The sequence below is a fragment of the Bos javanicus genome, chromosome X (genome assembly GCF_032452875.1).
Source record: "Bos javanicus breed banteng chromosome X, ARS-OSU_banteng_1.0, whole genome shotgun sequence".
Taxonomy (NCBI): domain Eukaryota; kingdom Metazoa; phylum Chordata; class Mammalia; order Artiodactyla; family Bovidae; genus Bos; species Bos javanicus.
Genome location: NC_083897.1, coordinates 45176916 through 45185572, shown reverse-complemented (window position 1 = coordinate 45185572; position 8657 = coordinate 45176916). Strand labels below are relative to the sequence as shown.

The following is an 8657-nucleotide window of genomic DNA, read 5'->3' as shown; positions in this document are numbered from 1 at the left end:
TAGGCTCCAGTTTCATCCACCTTGTTAGAACTGACTCAAATGTGTTCTTTTTAATAGCTGAGTAATATTCCATTGTGTATATATACCACCACTTTCTTATCTATGTATGTGCCAATGGACATCTAGGTTGCTTCCAAGTCCTGGCTATTGTAAACAGTGCTGCAATGAATATTGGGGTACACCTGTCTCTTTCAATTGTGGTTTCCTCTGTGTGTATGACCAGCAGTGGGATTGCTGGTTTGTATGGCAGTTTTATTTCAAGTTCTTTAAGAAATCTCCACGTTGTTCTCCATAGTGGCTTCACTAGTTTGCATTCCCACCATCAGGGTAAGAGTGTTCCCTTTTCTCTGCACCCTCTCCAGCATTTACTGTTTGTAGAATTTTTGATGGCAGCCATTCTAACCAGTGTGAGATTGAACCTCATTGTGGTTTTAATTTGAATTTCTCTGATAATGAGTGATGTTGAGCATCTTTTCATGCGTTTGTTAACCATCTGTATGTCTTCTTTGGAGAAATGTCTGTTTAGTTCTCTGGCCCATTTTTTGATTGGGTCGTTTATTTTTCTGGTATTGAGCTGCATGAACCGTTTGTATATTTTAGAGATTAATTCTTTGTCCATTGTTTCATTTGCTATTACTTTCTCCCATTCTGAAGGCTGTCTTTTCACATTGCTTATAGTTCCCTTCATTGTGCAAAAGTGGTTAAGTTTAATTAGTTCCATCTGTTTAGTTTTGCTTTTATTCCCATTACTCTGAAAGGTGGGTCATAGAGGATACTGCTGTGATTTATGTTAGTAAGTGTTCTGCCTCTGTTTTCCTATAGGAGTTTTATAGTTTCTGGTCTTACATTTAGATCTTTAATCCATTTTGAGTTAATTTTTGTGTATCGTATTAGAAAGTGTTCTAATTTCATTCTTTTCCAGGTAGTTGACCAGTTTTCCCAGCACCATTTGTTAAAGGGATTGTCTTTTCTCCATTGTATATTCTTGCCTCCTTTGTCAAAGACAACGTGTCCATAGGTGCATAGATTCATCTCTGGGCTTTATATTTTGTTACATTGATCTATATTTCTGTCTTTGTGCCAGTACAATACTGTCTTGATGACTGTGGCTTTGTAGTAGAGCCTGAAGTCAGGCAGGTTGATTCCTCCAGTTCCATTCTTCTTTCTCAAGATTGCTTTGGCTATTCGAGGTTTTCTGTATTTCTATACAAATTTTGAAATTATTTGTTTTAGTTCTCAGAAAAGTACCATCGTTAGCTTGATAGGGATTGCATTGAATCTATAGATTACTTTAGATAGTATACTCATTTTCACTATATTGATGCTTCCGATCCCTGAACATGGTATATTTCTCCATCTTTTTCTGTCATCTTTTATTTCTTTCATTGGTGTTTTATAGTTTTATGTATATGTCATTTGTTTCTTTAGGTAAATTTATTCCTAAGTATTTTATTCTTTTCATTACAGTGGTGAATGGGATTGTTTCCTTTATTTCTCTGTTTTCTCATTGTTCAGTTCACTTCAGTTCAGTTGCTCAGTCGTGTCTGACTCTTTGCGACCCCATGAACTGCAGCACACCAGGCCTCCCTGTCCATCACCAACTCCCAGAGTTCACCCAAACTCATGTCCATCGAGTTGGTGATGCCATCCAGCCATCTCATCCTCTGTCGTCCCTTTCTCCTCCTGCCCCCAATCCCTCCCAGCATCAGAGTCTTTTCCAATGAGTCAACTCTTTGCATGAGGTGGCCAAAGTATTGGAGATTCAGCTTTAGCAGCATTCCTTCCAAAGAAATCCCAGGGCTGATCTCCTTCAGAATGCACTGGTTGAATCTCCTTGCCGTCCAAGGGACTCTCAAGAGTCTTCTCCAACACCACAGTTCAAAAGCATCAATTCTTCGGTGCTCAGCTTTCTTCACAGTCCAACTCTCACATCCATACATGACCACTGGAAAAACCATACACTTGACTAGACGGACGTTTGTTGGGAAAGTAATGTCTCTGCTTTTCAATATGCTGTTCAGGTTGGTCATAACTTTCCTTCCAAGAAGTAAGCATCTTAATTTCATGGCTGCAGCCACCATCTGCAGTGATTTTGGAGCCCCCAACAAAAAAGTCTGACACTGTTTCCACTGTTTCCCCATCTATTTCCCATGAAGTGATGGGACTGGATGCCCTGATGTTCGTTTTCTGAATGTTGAGCTTTAAGCCAACTTTTCACTCTCCACTTTCACTTTCATCAAGAGGTGCCTTAGTTCCTCTTCACTTTCTGCCATAAGGGTGGTATCATCTGCATATCTGAGATTATTGATATTTCTCCTTGCAATCTTGATTCCAGCTTGTAGTTCTTCCAGCCCAGCGTTTCTCATGATGTACTCTGCATATAAGTTAAAAAAAAACAGGGTGACAACATACAGCCTTGATGTACTCCTTTTCCTATTTGTTAGTGTATAGGAATTGAAGGGATTTCTTTGTATTGATTTTATATCCTGCAACTTCAATACATTCATTGACTAGCTCTATTAATTATCTGGTGGTGTCTTTAGAGTTTTCTATGTAGAGGATCATGTCATCTGCAAACAGTGAGTGTTTTACTTCTTCATTTCCAATCTGGATTCCCTTTATTTCTTTTTCTTCTCTGATTATTGTGGTTAAGACTTCCAAATCTATGTTGAATAGTAGTGGTGAGAGTGGGCACCCTTGTCTTCTTTCTGACTTTAGAGGAAATGCTTTCAGTTTTTCACCATTGAGGCTAATGTTTGCTGTGGTTTATTGTAGATGGCTTTTATTATGTTGAGGTATGCTCCTTCTATTCCTGCTTTCTGGAGTTGTTTTTTTTTTTTTCCATAAATTGATGTTGAATTTTGTCAAAGGCTTTCTCTGCATCCATTGAGATAATCATATGGTTTTTATCTTTCAATTTGTTAATGTGGTGTATCACATTGATCGATTTGCACATATTGAAGAATCCTTGCATCCCTGGGATAAAGCCCACTTGGTCATGAGGTATGATCTCTTTAATATGTTGTTGGATTCTGTTTTCTAGAATTTTGTTAAGAATTTTTGCGTCTATATTCATCAGTGATATTGGCCTATAGTTTTCTTTTTTTGTGGCCTTTGTTTGGTTTTGGTATTAGGGTGATGGTGGCCTCATAAAATGAGTTTTGGAGTTTGCCTTCCTCTGCAATTTTCTGGAAGTGTTTTGTAGGATAGCTGTTAGCTCTTCTCTAAATTTTTGGTAGAATTCACCTCTGAAGCCATCTGGTCCTGGGCTTTTGTTTATTGGAAGATTTTTTCTATTAAAGTTTCAGTTTCCATGCTTGTGATGGTTCTGTTAATATTTTCTATTTCTTCCTGGTTCAGTTTTGGAAGGTTATATTTTTCTAAGAATTTGTCCATTTCTTCCAAGCTGTCCATTTTATTGGCATATATTTGCTCATTGTAGTCTCTTATGATCCTTTGTATTTCTGTGTTGTCTGCTGTAACATCCATTTTCATTTCTAATTTTATTGATTCGATTCTTCTCCCTTTTTTTCTTGATGAGTCTGGCCAATGGTTTGTCTATTTTATTTATCTTCTCAAAGTACCAAGTTTTAGTTTTGTTGATTTTTGCTATATTCTCCTTTGTTTCTTTTCATTTATTTCTGCTCTGATTTTTATGATTTGTTTCCTTCTACTAATTTAGGGGCTCTTCATTTCTTCTTTTTCTAGTTTCTTTAGGTGTAAAGTTAGGTTATTTATTTGATATTTCTCTTGTTTCTTGAGGTAAGCTTGTATTGCTATGATCTTATATGTTCTAGCCCTCTGACCCCCAGGACTATATGTTTTATGGGTGCCACCTATGTGGGCTTTGTGGGTACTTGTGTTGTTGTGGGCTCACTACTGTTGACAGTTTTATAGGTGTGAATGGTCCCTGTCTAGTTTGTTGCCAGGTCTTGCTTTCCATGGAGTCTGCTGGTCTCTCATAAGTGGGAGCTGGCTGTGGAGTCCCTGGGGATAAGGTCCTAAATCTAGTGTTGATCTGCTGATAGATGGGACAAGTTTCTGACATTGCTAGCTAGAGTGTCTGATATGTGTCAGAGCTGGTCCCTGACCCTGGGGGCCACTGGGGCTAGTGGTCATCTATAGGTGGGCAGAGCTAGGGCCCTGGATGAAGGGCACTGAATAAAGGGCGCTGTGGGATGCAGAATTGGTGTTGGTCTACTTGGGAATGGATCTAGTTTCTGCCACTGCTGGGTGCAGCGCACATAGTGTTCCAGAGATGGTGTTCACGTGCTGGTTTATAGGGCCTGTGCTCAATGTGTCCAGAGGCTGATGCCTGCCTGCTGTTGGGTGGGTTTGGTCCCAACATGGCACATTTCAGGGCTGTACTGGTCCTTGGACTGATGTACAAAGCCATGTCCTGGGCCCTCTTGTGGACTGGGCTGGGTCCCAGGGTGGCTATTGACTCAGGAGTTCTTAAAGCAGCTGGCTTCACCTGAAGCCATTTGCTTCACCTGAGGCTTCCTAGTATTAATTCCCACAGGCTAGTGTACACAGCCAGGTCCCAGAGCTCATAAGATAGAGGGAGGATTCCACAATGTCATTTACCAACATTAGTGTCCTCTTGGTAGTATGAGCTCCCCAAAATGGTTGCTTCCAATGTCTATGTCTCTAGCATGAAATCCAGTTTCTGGATTCTCTCCCAGATCAGCAGGTGGGTCTGACTAAGCTCCTTTCAAATTGTTGCTTCTGCCTTTGGTACTGGAACTTGTGAAATTTTGTGTGCTCCCTTTCAGAGTTGAGTCTCTACTTCCTACAGTCTCCTGGGTCTCCTGAATATAAGTTCCACTGGCCTTCAAAGCCAAATGTCTTGGGGTCTTGTTCTCCTTGTGCAGTACCTCCCCAGGCTCAGGAGCCCAATGTGAGGTGGAGAACCTCTGAAATTGTAATTATCTTTCTGTTTGTGTGTTTCCCACATCAGGGTATGTATGAGTCTTTACTGTGTCTCTGCCACTTCTACCAGTCTCATTGTGGTTTCTTACTTACATCTTTTTCTATGGAAGGTCTTTTATTCTCACCTTCCAGTATTTCTTATCAATAGTTTCTCTGCCAGTAGTTGTAATTTTGGTGCCTGTGGGAGGCGGTGAACTTCTCCTATTCTCCTATCTTGGCCACTACTCTTAAACTAATATTTTTTATCAAAACTTTTGAGTGGTCAAGAGGATGATCAAAAGGAGGAAAGAAGGACTGTTGAAATAAATTTCTAGGCTCAAGCTAGGACCACTCCAGCTTGGAGTTCCACATCAGGAAACTAAAAGTTTGATAACTTAGAAGTAAATGCTCTGCTTGACCACAAATGCAATGTGTGCAGTCAACTAAACCCCCAATGCCAAGCTAAATCTGACGCTTCTTACCACAAAAAGTTTGACTATGTGTTGCCAACTAAAACAATGCACAACTTGAGAATTTTGAGTTGAGTTCTATTTGGGGCAAAATGAGGACTGCAGCCCAGGAGCACCTCAGTTAGTTCTGAGAAACTGCTCCAAAAAAATAGGAGGGGAAGGTCAACATATAAGATTTTGGTAAAGGGAGAGTTCAGTGCAATCAAGCACTTACTTTACAAGGGGTTTTCTGCTAGTTATGAGGAGCTGATATTATGAAAAGATTTAGTGCTTTTCTAGATATGAAGAGATGCAAGGATTGGGATCATGAAATCAGTTCCTGAAAATAGCTAACTATCCAAAGACCTGTTCCACCAGACTCCCTGGAGCACAGGGTGCCTCATTCCACCCTGAACTCCCTCAAGGGCTGTTGAAGGTCAACAGCTGCAGCACAGGGTTCATTCTCTGCAGAGGTAGATGACAAATGTCCTTGTTGTTGTTGTTGAGTCACTGGCAAATGGTCTTGGCAAGGGCCAATTTGTAGTTGACAGTGGCCCCAGCCAATTACATATTTTCTACTCTCTCTTCCTAGTTCTTTATTAGTTATTCTATAAAACTTTACAGCAGTATTGTATTTGACTACTTTGTATATATTCAAATTTTCAACTAGTCTTTATCATGTAAATATACCTCTTTAGAGAATAATTTCATAGCTTTTTATTTACTTTACTCATAATCACAAAGTCCAAGTGATTTTTTATTAAGATTACAGACCTATGTATGTAGTTTAACTTTTTTTTCTCCTATTTTGACCCTGAATATTTTTAGTAATAGTTGTTGTAAAGTTGCTCAGTCGTGTCCAACTCTTTGCAACCCCATGGACTGTAGCCTGCCAGGCTCCTCCGTCCATGGGATTTTCCAGACAAGAATACTGGAGTGGGTTGCCATTTCCTTCTCCAGAAGTTCTTCCCGACCCAGGGATCGAACCTGGGTCTTCCGCTTTGTAGGCAGACGCTTTTACCATCTGAGCCACCCAGGAAGTCAGTAAAAAATAAATAAAGGCATAAAAACATATTTTTTTCCTATTGAAAGAGAAAAAATGAGAGAAAAAAATATATATATACATTGTTTTAACAAAGGCATTTAGTACATAGGTAGGTAGATAGATCTATCATTAGATAAGCAGGTAGTAGGTAGACAGGTAGAGATATAAATATGTATTAATAGTATTTACTATCTACTTATCTCTATCCATCTATCTATCAGTCATCTATCCTAAAATCTAATGAGGTAGGTTGGTTATAATTTTAGTACCTTGTCCTGAGATGAACCTTATGAAGGATGAAAAACACATTTATAATTATATTCCTTAGATGACTAGGGAGACTCTCTTGCCTTTTCAACTCAGTTTCTCATATCTTTATTTCCAAAATTAGAACAGGAAAAAAGTATATCATCTAGAAGGAGCTCAACCCACATGAATAAAAATATGCATAATGTACACACATACTTACTAATACATGTTCTACCTTATCCCAGACTAGCTCTTCTGAAGAGAAAGAAAAAGTCTTTAGAATTAGAAAACAATGTTCCTTTTAAGGTTCAGAGATTTAATTACTGGGTTTAAATGGATTGTCTTTTTTTTTTTTTTAACAGAATACTGAGTGACTTGTTTCACAGTTTGTAAATGTAGTCTTTCTTCTCCACTGTTGTGTCTTTTTTGTCTAGAAGAGTACCTGGAATGTGGGAGACACTCAATAAACACTTGTTTAGTGAATGAATAAATGCTGAACTTATTTAAAAGATAGCAAATGCTGGCATAAGTTTGTTTATTTATTTATTTACAGAACCAATTTACCATCCAAGAACTTAGAATGTTTCATTTCAGATCTCTTTTCAGAGGAAAAAAGAAAAGGATAGCTATTCTTATAATATTTGCCTTAACAAATACCTAAATTGTGATAGTTGAAAGTAATTATGAACACATTCTATTTCTCAACTCCATCTCTCAAAATTAGCTATGCATATATCATTATGCTAAACTTTTGTGCAATGTCACAAAAATTGGCTCTCCAGAAAGTAAGAAAGTCTCTTTAAAATATTTTTTATTTTAATTTTTAAATTTATTTTTATTTTTTATTTTATTTTATTTTTTAACTTTACAATATTGTATTGGTTTTGCCGTATATCAACATGAATCCACCACAGGTATACAGGTTGTAGGTAAACCAATTATAGTTTGAACTATGAATAAGTTATATTTTTTTATTTGGGACCATTTAACTAAAGTAGTTACTACTTAGTTACTAAGTAACTACTTAGTTATTTAATTAATAGTTACTAAGTTACTAATTGCTAGTTACTAAGTAATTACTATTAGTAACTAATAGTTACTAATAGTTATGTAGTCAATAAGTAATTACTTAGTAACTAAGTAATAACTACTACAACAACTAACTAAGTAGTAGGCCTTTTTCTGTCTGTGATACTCCAGTTGAACCCTGGAGAAATAAAAGAAAGTGAGAAGTAGAGTTATGTAATTGTACCTATTATTGTTATTACTCAAATCCATGCATCCTTAAACATAGGCAGACAAGGAATTGTGTTTTTTGTTTGTTTATTTTGTGTTAGGCTTTCAATAAGATCTCCAATTTCCAAAACCAGTTACAAATGTCATAGCCTATACAGGGTCTCTAGGGAGCTCTAGTTTAAAATCAGAGTGCACTCAAAGAAATGAAGCATATTAAAGCTCTCATCCTTTAAAGTTCAAACTTGAAATGTTTATCAGATACATTCTCCTATATGTCAAGCCTATTAGACAGGCCAGGGAAAGTTTTGATGAAAACTTTGTAAAAGTTTCAAAATAGAAAATGCTTCTAGAAAGGTTTTGGGAAGGCTGGAGCAGCATTAATGGATTGTGCATGTGGGTTGGGTAGCAGCAACCAGGAAAAGGGGAAGGGTTTGTATAACAGAATGTGAGGGATAGGAAGATCAGCTTAGTCGCCTTTTACAATTTTGCCTGGCATTTATCCCTGGTTTGTCTTCAAATATTAATTGGTAGCTCTGTGATTGAAAATTAGAATGAAATGGGGGAGGAAGGGAAATTTTCTAAAGAAAATATTTGGTTTTGAAAATTAAAGAGATTTCCCTGTGGCTTGAACAGATTTCACTTCCTCATATTAAAATAGTTTTCAGATATTTTATTTTAAGGGGAACCAAAAAACGCTAAAACTTTAGAAACTTTTCACAGATTAGAAATAATTGTATCCATAACTAGGTCATTTAACTTACTTGGTG

At 37.5% G+C, this 8657-nt stretch overlaps 1 non-coding gene across 1 annotated transcript; it reads right to left on the bottom strand.

The window, feature by feature from the left end:
- Positions 1–6326: 6326 nt before the first annotated feature.
- Positions 6327–6399, bottom strand: TRNAC-ACA (transfer RNA cysteine (anticodon ACA)). The gene has a single exon. It is a non-coding gene; the product is annotated as a tRNA-Cys (tRNA).
- Between the last annotated feature and the right edge of the window lie 2258 nt (positions 6400–8657).